At 41.3% G+C, this 14,235-nt stretch overlaps 16 non-coding genes across 16 annotated transcripts; 8 read left to right on the top strand and 8 right to left on the bottom strand.

Annotated features, from left to right (window-relative positions):
• Window positions 1-273: 273 nt before the first annotated feature.
• trnap-ugg (transfer RNA proline (anticodon UGG)) lies at window positions 274-345 on the top strand. The gene has a single exon. It is a non-coding gene; the product is annotated as a tRNA-Pro (tRNA).
• Window positions 346-619: 274 nt separating this feature from the next.
• trnag-ucc (transfer RNA glycine (anticodon UCC)) lies at window positions 620-691 on the bottom strand. Its single transcript has one exon. It is a non-coding gene; the product is annotated as a tRNA-Gly (tRNA).
• Window positions 692-3,118: 2,427 nt separating this feature from the next.
• On the top strand, window positions 3,119-3,191 carry trnap-ugg (transfer RNA proline (anticodon UGG)). Its single transcript has one exon. It is a non-coding gene; the product is annotated as a tRNA-Pro (tRNA).
• Window positions 3,192-3,465: 274 nt separating this feature from the next.
• Window positions 3,466-3,537, bottom strand: trnag-ucc (transfer RNA glycine (anticodon UCC)). The gene has a single exon. It is a non-coding gene; the product is annotated as a tRNA-Gly (tRNA).
• Window positions 3,538-4,529: 992 nt separating this feature from the next.
• trnap-ugg (transfer RNA proline (anticodon UGG)) lies at window positions 4,530-4,601 on the top strand. The gene has a single exon. It is a non-coding gene; the product is annotated as a tRNA-Pro (tRNA).
• A 273-nt stretch (window positions 4,602-4,874) lies between these two features.
• On the bottom strand, window positions 4,875-4,946 carry trnag-ucc (transfer RNA glycine (anticodon UCC)). Its single transcript has one exon. It is a non-coding gene; the product is annotated as a tRNA-Gly (tRNA).
• Window positions 4,947-5,938: 992 nt separating this feature from the next.
• Window positions 5,939-6,010, top strand: trnap-ugg (transfer RNA proline (anticodon UGG)). Its single transcript has one exon. It is a non-coding gene; the product is annotated as a tRNA-Pro (tRNA).
• Window positions 6,011-6,283: 273 nt separating this feature from the next.
• trnag-ucc (transfer RNA glycine (anticodon UCC)) lies at window positions 6,284-6,355 on the bottom strand. Its single transcript has one exon. It is a non-coding gene; the product is annotated as a tRNA-Gly (tRNA).
• A 992-nt stretch (window positions 6,356-7,347) lies between these two features.
• Window positions 7,348-7,419, top strand: trnap-ugg (transfer RNA proline (anticodon UGG)). Its single transcript has one exon. It is a non-coding gene; the product is annotated as a tRNA-Pro (tRNA).
• A 274-nt stretch (window positions 7,420-7,693) lies between these two features.
• trnag-ucc (transfer RNA glycine (anticodon UCC)) lies at window positions 7,694-7,765 on the bottom strand. Its single transcript has one exon. It is a non-coding gene; the product is annotated as a tRNA-Gly (tRNA).
• A 992-nt stretch (window positions 7,766-8,757) lies between these two features.
• trnap-ugg (transfer RNA proline (anticodon UGG)) lies at window positions 8,758-8,829 on the top strand. The gene has a single exon. It is a non-coding gene; the product is annotated as a tRNA-Pro (tRNA).
• A 274-nt stretch (window positions 8,830-9,103) lies between these two features.
• Window positions 9,104-9,175, bottom strand: trnag-ucc (transfer RNA glycine (anticodon UCC)). The gene has a single exon. It is a non-coding gene; the product is annotated as a tRNA-Gly (tRNA).
• Window positions 9,176-10,167: 992 nt separating this feature from the next.
• On the top strand, window positions 10,168-10,239 carry trnap-ugg (transfer RNA proline (anticodon UGG)). Its single transcript has one exon. It is a non-coding gene; the product is annotated as a tRNA-Pro (tRNA).
• A 272-nt stretch (window positions 10,240-10,511) lies between these two features.
• trnag-ucc (transfer RNA glycine (anticodon UCC)) lies at window positions 10,512-10,583 on the bottom strand. Its single transcript has one exon. It is a non-coding gene; the product is annotated as a tRNA-Gly (tRNA).
• Window positions 10,584-13,014: 2,431 nt separating this feature from the next.
• On the top strand, window positions 13,015-13,086 carry trnap-ugg (transfer RNA proline (anticodon UGG)). The gene has a single exon. It is a non-coding gene; the product is annotated as a tRNA-Pro (tRNA).
• A 274-nt stretch (window positions 13,087-13,360) lies between these two features.
• trnag-ucc (transfer RNA glycine (anticodon UCC)) lies at window positions 13,361-13,432 on the bottom strand. The gene has a single exon. It is a non-coding gene; the product is annotated as a tRNA-Gly (tRNA).
• Window positions 13,433-14,235: the final 803 nt, after the last annotated feature.

The raw sequence follows: 14,235 nt of genomic DNA, 5'->3' as shown, positions 1-14,235 counted from the left end.
TAATTGACCTCATTTTGCTCAATATTCATTTGTCAAGCCACTCATCATCAGTTTGCTGTCGCTGGCTTAAGAAGACAGAATGTGAAAGACACAGCAGATGAAATACAAAAGATTTGAACTGAAGCCTGGTCAACAGTTTGGAAGACTGCTATGCTCACAAGTATAGCACAAACACTCACATGAGGTTCAATCTTTCCAAGCACCATGGACAAGAACAATTGATATCCTCATTGTAATTGCCGCAGAAAGCAAAACAATTTTATTCTTGTCTAAGGCTCGTTGGTCTAGGGGTATGATTCTCGCTTTGGGTGCGAGAGGTCCCGGGTTCAAATCGCGGATGAGCCCTTTTGCAGATCTTTTAACAAGCTCAGACAGGCAGATCTCTGGCCACTGAGTTGCAAACAGCCACCTCTTGGGCGCGGGACGAGGTGGCTGAATGGTTTAGGCGATGGACTGCGTATCTATTGTGATATTCACTAGTTGGCTCAATATCGCACTTCATTTAGAAAACCTGCAAAAACTAAGAGCAAATCTGACTTCCACTAACATGGACATTGATTCCAATGTAATACACTTGAAATGACACCCAGCCCCTAAACCTAGTGAATATCTCATGCTCTGCATTGGCTGGGAATCGAACCCTGGTCAACTGCTTGGAAGGCAGCTATGCTCACCACTATACCACCAATGCTATGTGAAGCTCTTAAGCAACATGGAGACATCGATTCATATCCTGACCGTCATTTTTGTGGAAAGTGAAAATTCTTTGACCAAACGGATCGTTGGTATAGTTGTACTATTATGGCTTAGGGTGCGAGAGGTCCCTGGTTAAAAAATCTATCATTTTAATCAGTACCTGTTACCTTCAGATTAGTCCCGTGACACTTGTGGAAAACGTAGGGCAAAACGGAGAACATTGTGACAAGTGGGGTCACATTAGTTTGTAGCCCAAAGATTTTGGATTCTACAAACAGATGTTTGCACATAGAGGGTTCCGACTTCAGACGAGTCCCCTGACACTTGTGGGGGACGTAGAGACAAATTGAGAACACCACCGTGTTCGTGAGGGTCTCCCCTTTCCAGGGAGTGGTCATACGATGTTGTAGGTCAAACGGTTCAGATGCTACAGATGTTTTTGTGAGAATACCGATTATTGGTATGTCTCATGGTTTGACAAACACCGCTCTAGCTCCACCACCATTTATTGCAGATGTGGAGTTGTAACATAAACAGTTACGGAGGCTTGAGACAGATACGACGCGTTTCAATCTCTCTAGTTGAAAACTGATCGATTTGAATGGGTATTTTTTACGTTCGTTTACTTTGATTCACGTACTGATGCATCAATCGACTCAAAATAAATGAGCTCCATTCTTTTTAAGTTTTATTTTTTCATTTTCTCTTTTAAAATATTAATTGACCTCATTTTGCTCAATATTCATTTGTCAACACTCATCATCAGTTTGCTGTCGCGGCTTAACCTCTATGGGCTAGGTGGGACGCTAGCGTGCCACCCGTGGTGCACTCCATCAACAGCAGGTGCATTTCAAGACCGGCAAATTTGAATCCAAATAAATGTCAAAATTCAAATTTTTCAAACATACAACTATTTTACACCCTTTGAAAGATAAACATCTCCTTAATCTAACCACGTTTTACGATTTCAAAAAGGTTTTACGGCGAAAGCATAAATTTAGAGTATGTTAGGACAGTACATTTACAAGAGTTGTGTGTAATGTTTTGTCAAGTCAAAGACAGGGTCACCAAAACCATAAAACCAGCTAAAATGATGCACTAACCTTTTACAATCTCCATCAGATGACACTCCTAGGACATTATGTTACACAATGCATGCATTTTTAGTTCTATCAAGTTCATATTTATATCCAAAAACAGCGTTTTACTATGGCATTGATGTTGAGGAAATCGTTTCCCTCCAATAACCGGCAGTCAAGTCAGCGTCACAAATTAAATAATTAAAATTAGAAAACATTGGTAAAATATTATATTGTCATTTAAAGAATTATAGATTTACATCTCTTGAACGCAATCAACTTGCCAGATTTAAAAATAACCTTACTGGGAAATCACACTTTGCAATAATCTGAGCACTGCGCCCAGAAAAATACGCGTTGCGATACAGACTAGACGTCATGTTGGGGAGATCTAAAATCGAAAATACTATGTAAATAATCCATTACCTTTGATTCTCTTCATCAGATGTCACTTCCAGGTATCACAGGTCCATAACGAATGTAGTTTTGTTCAAAAAAGCTCATCATTTATGTCCAAAAATCTCCGTCTTGTTAGCACATGATCTAAGCCAGCCGGACTTCTCGTCATGAACGAGGGGAAAAATATATTTACGTTCGTTCAAACATGTCAAACGTTGTATAGCATAAATCATTAGGGCCTTTTTAACCAGAACATGAATAATATTCAAGGTGGACGAATGCATACTCTTTTATAGCGTATTGGAACGAGGGTACCCAACATGAACTCGCGCGCCAGGTGTCTAATGGGACATCATCGTTCCATGGCTCTTGTTCGGTCAGATCTCCCTCCAGAAGACTCAAAACACTTTGTAAAGGCTGGTGACATCTAGTGGAAGCAATAGGAAGTGCCAAAATATTCCTCAGCCCCTGTGTTTTTCAATGGGATAGGTTTAAAGGTAATACAACACATCAGGTTTCAACTTCCTGTCAGAAAATGTCTCAGGGTTTTGCCTGCCAAATGAGTTCTGTTATACTCACAGACACCATTCAAACAGTTTTAGAAACTTTAGAGTGTTTTCTATCCATATATAATAAGTATATGCATATTCTAGTTACTGGGTAGGATTAGTAACCAGATTAAATCGGGTACATTTTTTTATCCAGACGTGCAAATGCTGCCCCCTAGCCCTAACAGGTTAAGAAGACAGAATGTGAAAGACACAGCAGATGAAATACAAAAGATTTGAACTGAAGCCTGGTCAACAGTTTGGAAGACTGCTATGCTCACAAGTATAGCACAAACACTCACATGAGGTTCAATCTTTCCAAGCACCATGGACAAGAACAATTGATATCCTCATTGTAATTGCCGCAGAAAGCAAAACAATTTTATTCTTGTCTAAGGCTCGTTGGTCTAGGGGGTATGATTCTCGCTTTGGGTGCGAGAGGTCCCGGGTTCAAATCCCGGATGAGCCCTTTTGCAGATCTTTTAACAAGCTCAGACAGGCAGATCTCTGGCCACTGAGTTGCAAACAGCCACCTCTTGGGCGCAGGACGAGGTGGCTGAATGGTTTAGGCGATGGACTGCGTATCTATTGTGATATTCACTAGTTGGCTCAATATCGCACTTCATTTAGAAAACCTGCAAAAACTAAGAGCAAATCTGACTTCCACTAACAAGGACATTGATTCCAATGTAATACACTTGAAATGACACCCAGCCCCTAAACCTAGTGAATATCTCATGCTCTGCATTGGCTGGGAATCGAACCCTGGTCAACTGCTTGGAAGGCAGCTATGCTCACCACTATACCACCAATGCTATGTGAAGCTCTTAAGCAACATGGAGACATCGATTCATATCCTGACCGTCATTTTTGTGGAAAGTGAAAATTCTTTGACCAAACGGATCGTTGGTATAGTTGTACTATTATGGCTTAGGGTGCGAGAGGTCCCTGGTTAAAAAATCTATCATTTTAATCAGTACCTGTTACCTTCAGATTAGTCCCGTGACACTTGTGGAAAACGTAGGGCAAAACGGAGAACATTGTGACAAGTGGGGTCACATTAGTTTGTAGCCCAAAGATTTTGGATTCTACAAACAGATGTTTGCACATAGAGGGTTCCGACTTCAGACGAGTCCCCTGACACTTGTGGGGGACGTAGAGACAAATTGAGAACACCACCGTGTTCGTGAGGGTCTCCCCTTTCCAGGGAGTGGTCATACGATGTTGTAGGTCAAACGGTTCAGATGCTACAGATGTTTTTGTGAGAATACCGATTATTGGTATGTCTCATGGTTTGACAAACACCGCTCTAGCTCCACCACCATTTATTGCAGATGTGGAGTTGTAACATAAACAGTTACGGAGGCTTGAGACAGATACGACGCGTTTCAATCTCTCTAGTTGAAAACTGATCGATTTGAATGGGTATTTTTTACGTTCGTTTACTTTGATTCACGTACTGATGCATCAATCGACTCAAAATAAATGAGCTCCATTCTTTTTAAGTTTTATTTTTTCATTTTCTCTTTTAAAATATTAATTGACCTCATTTTGCTCAATATTCATTTGTCAACACTCATCATCAGTTTGCTGTCGCGGCTTAAGAAGACAGAATGTGAAAGACACAGCAGATGAAATACAAAAGATTTGAACTGAAGCCTGGTCAACAGTTTGGAAGACTGCTATGCTCACAAGTATAGCACAAACACTCACATGAGGTTCAATCTTTCCAAGCACCATGGACAAGAACAATTGATATCCTCATTGTAATTGCCGCAGAAAGCAAAACAATTTTATTCTTGTCTAAGGCTCGTTGGTCTAGGGGTATGATTCTCGCTTTGGGTGCGAGAGGTCCCGGGTTCAAATCCCGGATGAGCCCTTTTGCAGATCTTTTAACAAGCTCAGACAGGCAGATCTCTGGCCACTGAGTTGCAAACAGCCACCTCTTGGGCGCAGGACGAGGTGGCTGAATGGTTTAGGCGATGGACTGCGTATCTATTTGATATTCACTAGTTGGCTCAATATCGCACTTCATTTAGAAAACCTGCAAAAACTAAGAGCAAATCTGACTTCCACTAACAAGGACATTGATTCCAATGTAATACACTTGAAATGACACCCAGCCCCTAAACCTAGTGAATATCTCATGCTCTGCATTGGCTGGGAATCGAACCCTGGTCAACTGCTTGGAAGGCAGCTATGCTCACCACTATACCACCAATGCTATGTGAAGCTCTTAAGCAACATGGAGACATCGATTCATATCCTGACCGTCATTTTTGTGGAAAGTGAAAATTCTTTGACCAAACGGATCGTTGGTATAGTTGTACTATTATGGCTTAGGGTGCGAGAGGTCCCTGGTTAAAAAATCTATCATTTTAATCAGTACCTGTTACCTTCAGATTAGTCCCGTGACACTTGTGGAAAACGTAGGGCAAAACGGAGAACATTGTGACAAGTGGGGTCACATTAGTTTGTAGCCCAAAGATTTTGGATTCTACAAACAGATGTTTGCACATAGAGGGTTCCGACTTCAGACGAGTCCCCTGACACTTGTGGGGGACGTAGAGACAAATTGAGAACACCACCGTGTTCGTGAGGGTCTCCCCTTTCCAGGGAGTGGTCATACGATGTTGTAGGTCAAACGGTTCAGATGCTACAGATGTTTTTGTGAGAATACCGATTATTGGTATGTCTCATGGTTTGACAAACACCGCTCTAGCTCCACCACCATTTATTGCAGATGTGGAGTTGTAACATAAACAGTTACGGAGGCTTGAGACAGATACGACGCGTTTCAATCTCTCTAGTTGAAAACTGATCGATTTGAATGGGTATTTTTTACGTTCGCTTACTTTGATTCACGTACTGATGCATCAATCGACTCAAAATAAATGAGCTCCATTCTTTTTAAGTTTTATTTTTTCATTTTCTCTTTTAAAATATTAATTGACCTCATTTTGCTCAATATTCATTTGTCAACACTCATCATCAGTTTGCTGTCGCGGCTTAAGAAGACAGAATGTGAAAGACACAGCAGATGAAATACAAAAGATTTGAACTGAAGCCTGGTCAACAGTTTGGAAGACTGCTATGCTCACAAGTATAGCACAAACACTCACATGAGGTTCAATCTTTCCAAGCACCATGGACAAGAACAATTGATATCCTCATTGTAATTGCCGCAGAAAGCAAAACAATTTTATTCTTGTCTAAGGCTCGTTGGTCTAGGGGTATGATTCTCGCTTTGGGTGCGAGAGGTCCCGGGTTCAAATCCCGGATGAACCCTTTTGCAGATCTTTTAACAAGCTCAGACAGGCAGATCTCTGGCCACTGAGTTGCAAACAGCCACCTCTTGGGCGCAGGACGAGGTGGCTGAATGGTTTAGGCGATGGACTGCGTATCTATTTGATATTCACTAGTTGGCTCAATATCGCACTTCATTTAGAAAACCTGCAAAAACTAAGAGCAAATCTGACTTCCACTAACAAGGACATTGATTCCAATGTAATACACTTGAAATGACACCCAGCCCCTAAACCTAGTGAATATCTCATGCTCTGCATTGGCTGGGAATCGAACCCTGGTCAACTGCTTGGAAGGCAGCTATGCTCACCACTATACCACCAATGCTATGTGAAGCTCTTAAGCAACATGGAGACATCGATTCATATCCTGACCGTCATTTTTGTGGAAAGTGAAAATTCTTTGACCAAACGGATCGTTGGTATAGTTGTACTATTATGGCTTAGGGTGCGAGAGGTCCCTGGTTAAAAAATCTATCATTTTAATCAGTACCTGTTACCTTCAGATTAGTCCCGTGACACTTGTGGAAAACGTAGGGCAAAACGGAGAACATTGTGACAAGTGGGGTCACATTAGTTTGTAGCCCAAAGATTTTGGATTCTACAAACAGATGTTTGCACATAGAGGGTTCCGACTTCAGACGAGTCCCCTGACACTTGTGGGGGACGTAGAGACAAATTGAGAACACCACCGTGTTCGTGAGGGTCTCCCCTTTCCAGGGAGTGGTCATACGATGTTGTAGGTCAAACGGTTCAGATGCTACAGATGTTTTTGTGAGAATACCGATTATTGGTATGTCTCATGGTTTGACAAACACCGCTCTAGCTCCACCACCATTTATTGCAGATGTGGAGTTGTAACATAAACAGTTACGGAGGCTTGAGACAGATACGACGCGTTTCAATCTCTCTAGTTGAAAACTGATCGATTTGAATGGGTATTTTTTACGTTCGTTTACTTTGATTCACGTACTGATGCATCAATCGACTCAAAATAAATGAGCTCCATTCTTTTTAAGTTTTATTTTTTCATTTTCTCTTTTAAAATATTAATTGACCTCATTTTGCTCAATATTCATTTGTCAACACTCATCATCAGTTTGCTGTCGCGGCTTAAGAAGACAGAATGTGAAAGACACAGCAGATGAAATACAAAAGATTTGAACTGAAGCCTGGTCAACAGTTTGGAAGACTGCTATGCTCACAAGTATAGCACAAACACTCACATGAGGTTCAATCTTTCCAAGCACCATGGACAAGAACAATTGATATCCTCATTGTAATTGCCGCAGAAAGCAAAACAATTTTATTCTTGTCTAAGGCTCGTTGGTCTAGGGGTATGATTCTCGCTTTGGGTGCGAGAGGTCCCGGGTTCAAATCCCGGATGAGCCCTTTTGCAGATCTTTTAACAAGCTCAGACAGGCAGATCTCTGGCCACTGAGTTGCAAACAGCCACCTCTTGGGCGCAGGACGAGGTGGCTGAATGGTTTAGGCGATGGACTGCGTATCTATTGTGATATTCACTAGTTGGCTCAATATCGCACTTCATTTAGAAAACCTGCAAAAACTAAGAGCAAATCTGACTTCCACTAACAAGGACATTGATTCCAATGTAATACACTTGAAATGACACCCAGCCCCTAAACCTAGTGAATATCTCATGCTCTGCATTGGCTGGGAATCGAACCCTGGTCAACTGCTTGGAAGGCAGCTATGCTCACCACTATACCACCAATGCTATGTGAAGCTCTTAAGCAACATGGAGACATCGATTCATATCCTGACCGTCATTTTTGTGGAAAGTGAAAATTCTTTGACCAAACGGATCGTTGGTATAGTTGTACTATTATGGCTTAGGGTGCGAGAGGTCCCTGGTTAAAAAATCTATCATTTTAATCAGTACCTGTTACCTTCAGATTAGTCCCGTGACACTTGTGGAAAACGTAGGGCAAAACGGAGAACATTGTGACAAGTGGGGTCACATTAGTTTGTAGCCCAAAGATTTTGGATTCTACAAACAGATGTTTGCACATAGAGGGTTCCGACTTCAGACGAGTCCCCTGACACTTGTGGGGGACGTAGAGACAAATTGAGAACACCACCGTGTTCGTGAGGGTCTCCCCTTTCCAGGGAGTGGTCATACGATGTTGTAGGTCAAACGGTTCAGATGCTACAGATGTTTTTGTGAGAATACCGATTATTGGTATGTCTCATGGTTTGACAAACACCGCTCTAGCTCCACCACCATTTATTGCAGATGTGGAGTTGTAACATAAACAGTTACGGAGGCTTGAGACAGATACGACGCGTTTCAATCTCTCTAGTTGAAAACTGATCGATTTGAATGGGTATTTTTTACGTTCGTTTACTTTGATTCACGTACTGATGCATCAATCGACTCAAAATAAATGAGCTCCATTCTTTTTAAGTTTTATTTTTTCATTTTCTCTTTTAAAATATTAATTGACCTCATTTTGCTCAATATTCATTTGTCAACACTCATCATCAGTTTGCTGTCGCGGCTTAAGAAGACAGAATGTGAAAGACACAGCAGATGAAATACAAAAGATTTGAACTGAAGCCTGGTCAACAGTTTGGAAGACTGCTATGCTCACAAGTATAGCACAAACACTCACATGAGGTTCAATCTTTCCAAGCACCATGGACAAGAACAATTGATATCCTCATTGTAATTGCCGCAGAAAGCAAAACAATTTTATTCTTGTCTAAGGCTCGTTGGTCTAGGGGTATGATTCTCGCTTTGGGTGCGAGAGGTCCCGGGTTCAAATCCCGGATGAGCCCTTTTGCAGATCTTTTAACAAGCTCAGACAGGCAGATCTCTGGCCACTGAGTTGCAAACAGCCACCTCTTGGGCGCAGGACGAGGTGGCTGAATGGTTTAGGCGATGGACTGCTTATCTATTGTGATATTCACTAGTTGGCTCAATATCGCACTTCATTTAGAAAACCTGCAAAAACTAAGAGCAAATCTGACTTCCACTAACAAGGACATTGATTCCAATGTAATACACTTGAAATGACACCCAGCCCCTAAACCTAGTGAATATCTCATGCTCTGCATTGGCTGGGAATCGAACCCTGGTCAACTGCTTGGAAGGCAGCTATGCTCACCACTATACCACCAATGCTATGTGAAGCTCTTAAGCAACATGGAGACATCGATTCATATCCTGACCGTCATTTTTGTGGAAAGTGAAAATTCTTTGACCAAACGGATCGTTGGTATAGTTGTACTATTATGGCTTAGGGTGCGAGAGGTCCCTGGTTAAAAAATCTATCATTTTAATCAGTACCTGTTACCTTCAGATTAGTCCCGTGACACTTGTGGAAAACGTAGGGCAAAACGGAGAACATTGTGACAAGTGGGGTCACATTAGTTTGTAGCCCAAAGATTTTGGATTCTACAAACAGATGTTTGCACATAGAGGGTTCCGACTTCAGACGAGTCCCCTGACACTTGTGGGGGACGTAGAGACAAATTGAGAACACCACCGTGTTCGTGAGGGTCTCCCCTTTCCAGGGAGTGGTCATACGATGTTGTAGGTCAAACGGTTCAGATGCTACAGATGTTTTTGTGAGAATACCGATTATTGGTATGTCTCATGGTTTGACAAACACCGCTCTAGCTCCACCACCATTTATTGCAGATGTGGAGTTGTAACATAAACAGTTACGGAGGCTTGAGACAGATACGACGCGTTTCAATCTCTCTAGTTGAAAACTGATCGATTTGAATGGGTATTTTTTACGTTCGTTTACTTTGATTCACGTACTGATGCATCAATCGACTCAAAATAAATGAGCTCCATTCTTTTTAAGTTTTATTTTTTCATTTTCTCTTTTAAAATATTAATTGACCTCATTTTGCTCAATATTCATTTGTCAACACTCATCATCAGTTTGCTGTCGCGGCTTAAGAAGACAGAATGTGAAAGACACAGCAGATGAAATACAAAAGATTTGAACTGAAGCCTGGTCAACAGTTTGGAAGACTGCTATGCTCACAAGTATAGCACAAACACTCACATGAGGTTCAATCTTTCCAAGCACCATGGACAAGAACAATTGATATCCTCATTGTAATTGCCGCAGAAAGCAAAACAATTTTATTCTTGTCTAAGGCTCGTTGGTCTAGGGGTATGATTCTCGCTTTGGGTGCGAGAGGTCCCGGGTTCAAATCCCGGATGAGCCCTTTTGCAGATCTTTTAACAAGCTCAGACAGGCAGATCTCTGGCCACTGGTTGCAAACAGCCACCTCTTGGGCGCAGGACGAGGTGGCTGAATGGTTTAGGCGATGGACTGCGTATCTATTGTGATATTCACTAGTTGGCTCAATATCGCACTTCATTTAGAAAACCTGCAAAAACTAAGAGCAAATCTGACTTCCACTAACATGACATTGATTCCAATGTAATACACTTGAAATGACACCCAGCCCCTAAACCTAGTGAATATCTCATGCTCTGCATTGGCTGGGAATCGAACCCTGGTCAACTGCTTGGAAGGCAGCTATGCTCACCACTATACCACCAATGCTATGTGAAGCTCTTAAGCAACATGGAGACATCGATTCATATCCTGACCGTCATTTTTGTGGAAAGTGAAAATTCTTTGACCAAACGGATCGTTGGTATAGTTGTACTATTATGGCTTAGGGTGCGAGAGGTCCCTGGTTAAAAAATCTATCATTTTAATCAGTACCTGTTACCTTCAGATTAGTCCCGTGACACTTGTGGAAAACGTAGGGCAAAACGGAGAACATTGTGACAAGTGGGGTCACATTAGTTTGTAGCCCAAAGATTTTGGATTCTACAAACAGATGTTTGCACATAGAGGGTTCCGACTTCAGACGAGTCCCCTGACACTTGTGGGGGACGTAGAGACAAATTGAGAACACCACCGTGTTCGTGAGGGTCTCCCCTTTCCAGGGAGTGGTCATACGATGTTGTAGGTCAAACGGTTCAGATGCTACAAATGTTTTTGTGAGAATACCGATTATTGGTATGTCTCATGGTTTGACAAACACCGCTCTAGCTCCACCACCATTTATTGCAGATGTGGAGTTGTAACATAAACAGTTACGGAGGCTTGAGACAGATACGACGCGTTTCAATCTCTCTAGTTGAAAACTGATCGATTTGAATGGGTATTTTTTACGTTCGTTTACTTTGATTCACGTACTGATGCATCAATCGACTCAAAATAAATGAGCTCCATTCTTTTTAAGTTTTATTTTTTCATTTTCTCTTTTAAAATATTAATTGACCTCATTTTGCTCAATATTCATTTGTCAACACTCATCATCAGTTTGCTGTCGCGGCTTAACCTCTATGGGCTAGGTGGGACGCTAGCGTACCACCCGTGGTGCACTCCATCAACAGCAGGTGCATTTCAAGACCGGCAAATTTGAATCCAAATAAATGTCAAAATTCAAATTTTTCAAACATACAACTATTTTACACCCTTTGAAAGATAAACATCTCCTTAATCTAACCACGTTTTACGATTTCAAAAAGGTTTTACGGCGAAAGCATAAATTTAGAGTATGTTAGGACAGTACATTTACAAGAGTTGTGTGTAATGTTTTGTCAAGTCAAAGACAGGGTCACCAAAACCATAAAACCAGCTAAAATGATGCACTAACCTTTTACAATCTCCATCAGATGACACTCCTAGGACATTATGTTACACAATGCATGCATTTTTAGTTCTATCAAGTTCATATTTATATCCAAAAACAGCGTTTTACTATGGCATTGATGTTGAGGAAATCGTTTCCCTCCAATAACCGGCAGTCAAGTCAGCGTCACAAATTAAATAATTAAAATTAGAAAACATTGGTAAAATATTATATTGTCATTTAAAGAATTATAGATTTACATCTCTTGAACGCAATCAACTTGCCAGATTTAAAAATAACCTTACTGGGAAATCACACTTTGCAATAATCTGAGCACTGCGCCCAGAAAAATACGCGCTTGCGATACAGACTAGACGTCATGTTGGGGAGATCTAAAATCGAAAATACTATGTAAATAATCCATTACCTTTGATTCTCTTCATCAGATGTCACTTCCAGGTATCACAGGTCCATAACGAATGTAGTTTTGTTCAAAAAAGCTCATCATTTATGTCCAAAAATCTCCGTCTTGTTAGCACATGATCTAAGCCAGCCGGACTTCTCGTCATGAACGAGGGGAAAAAAATATATTTACGTTCGTTCAAACATGTCAAACGTTGTATAGCATAAATCATTAGGGCCTTTTTTAACCAGAACATGAATAATATTCAAGGTGGACGAATGCATACTCTTTTATAGCGTATTGGAACGAGGGTACCCAACATGAACTCGCGCGCCAGGTGTCTAATGGGACATCATCGTTCCATGGCTCTTGTTCGGTCAGATCTCCCTCCAGAAGACTCAAAACACTTTGTAAAGGCTGGTGACATCTAGTGGAAGCAATAGGAAGTGCCAAAATATTCCTCAGCCCCTGTGTTTTTCAATGGGATAGGTTTAAAGGTAATACAACACATCAGGTTTCAACTTCCTGTCAGAAAATGTCTCAGGGTTTTGCCTGCCAAATGAGTTCTGTTATACTCACAGACACCATTCAAACAGTTTTAGAAACTTTAGAGTGTTTTCTATCCATATATAATAAGTATATGCATATTCTAGTTACTGGGTAGGATTAGTAACCAGATTAAATCGGGTACATTTTTTTATCCAGACGTGCAAATGCTGCCCCCTAGCCCTAACAGGTTAAGAAGACAGAATGTGAAAGACACAGCAGATGAAATACAAAAGATTTGAACTGAAGCCTGGTCAACAGTTTGGAAGACTGCTATGCTCACAAGTATAGCACAAACACTCACATGAGGTTCAATCTTTCCAAGCACCATGGACAAGAACAATTGATATCCTCATTGTAATTGCCGCAGAAAGCAAAACAATTTTATTCTTGTCTAAGGCTCGTTGGTCTAGGGGTATGATTCTCGCTTTGGGTGCGAGAGGTCCCGGGTTCAAATCGCGGATGAGCCCTTTTGCAGATCTTTTAACAAGCTCAGACAGGCAGATCTCTGGCCACTGAGTTGCAAACAGCCACCTCTTGGGCGCAGGACGAGGTGGCTGAATGGTTTAGGCGATGGACTGCGTATCTATTGTGATATTCACTAGTTGGCTCAATATCGCACTTCATTTAGAAAACCTGCAAAAACTAAGAGCAAATCTGACTTCCACTAACATGGACATTGATTCCAATGTAATACACTTGAAATGACACCCAGCCCCTAAACCTAGTGAATATCTCATGCTCTGCATTGGCTGGGAATCGAACCCTGGTCAACTGCTTGGAAGGCAGCTATGCTCACCACTATACCACCAATGCTATGTGAAGCTCTTAAGCAACATGGAGACATCGATTCATATCCTGACCGTCATTTTTGTGGAAAGTGAAAATTCTTTGACCAAACGGATCGTTGGTATAGTTGTACTATTATGGCTTAGGGTGCGAGAGGTCCCTGGTTAAAAAATCTATCATTTTAATCAGTACCTGTTACCTTCAGATTAGTCCCGTGACACTTGTGGAAAACGTAGGGCAAAACGGAGAACATTGTGACAAGTGGGGTCACATTAGTTTGTAGCCCAAAGATTTTGGATTCTACAAACAGATGTTTGCACATAGAGGGTTCCGACTTCAGACGAGTCCCCTGACACTTGTGGGGGACGTAGAGACAAATTGAGAACACCACCGTGTTCGTGAGGGTCTCCCCTTTCCAGGGAGTGGTCATACGATGTTGTAGGTCAAACGGTTCAGATGCTACAGATGTTTTTGTGAGAATACCGATTATTGGTATGTCTCATGGTTTGACAAACACCGCTCTAGCTCCACCACCATTTATTGCAGATGTGGAGTTGTAACATAAACAGTTACGGAGGCTTGAGACAGATACGACGCGTTTCAATCTCTCTAGTTGAAAACTGATCGATTTGAATGGGTATTTTTTACGTTCGTTTACTTTGATTCACGTACTGATGCATCAATCGACTCAAAATAAATGAGCTCCATTCTTTTTAAGTTTTATTTTTTCATTTTCTCTTTTAAAATATTAATTGACCTCATTTTGCTCAATATTCATTTGTCAACACTCATCATCAGTTTGCTGTCGCGGCTTAAGAAGACAGAATGTG

Source organism: Salmo salar, unplaced genomic scaffold (assembly GCF_905237065.1).
Source record: "Salmo salar unplaced genomic scaffold, Ssal_v3.1, whole genome shotgun sequence".
Taxonomy (NCBI): Eukaryota; Metazoa; Chordata; class Actinopteri; order Salmoniformes; family Salmonidae; genus Salmo; species Salmo salar.
Note: the sequence above shows the minus strand (reverse complement) of the source record. Positions and strands in the feature narration are given on the sequence as shown.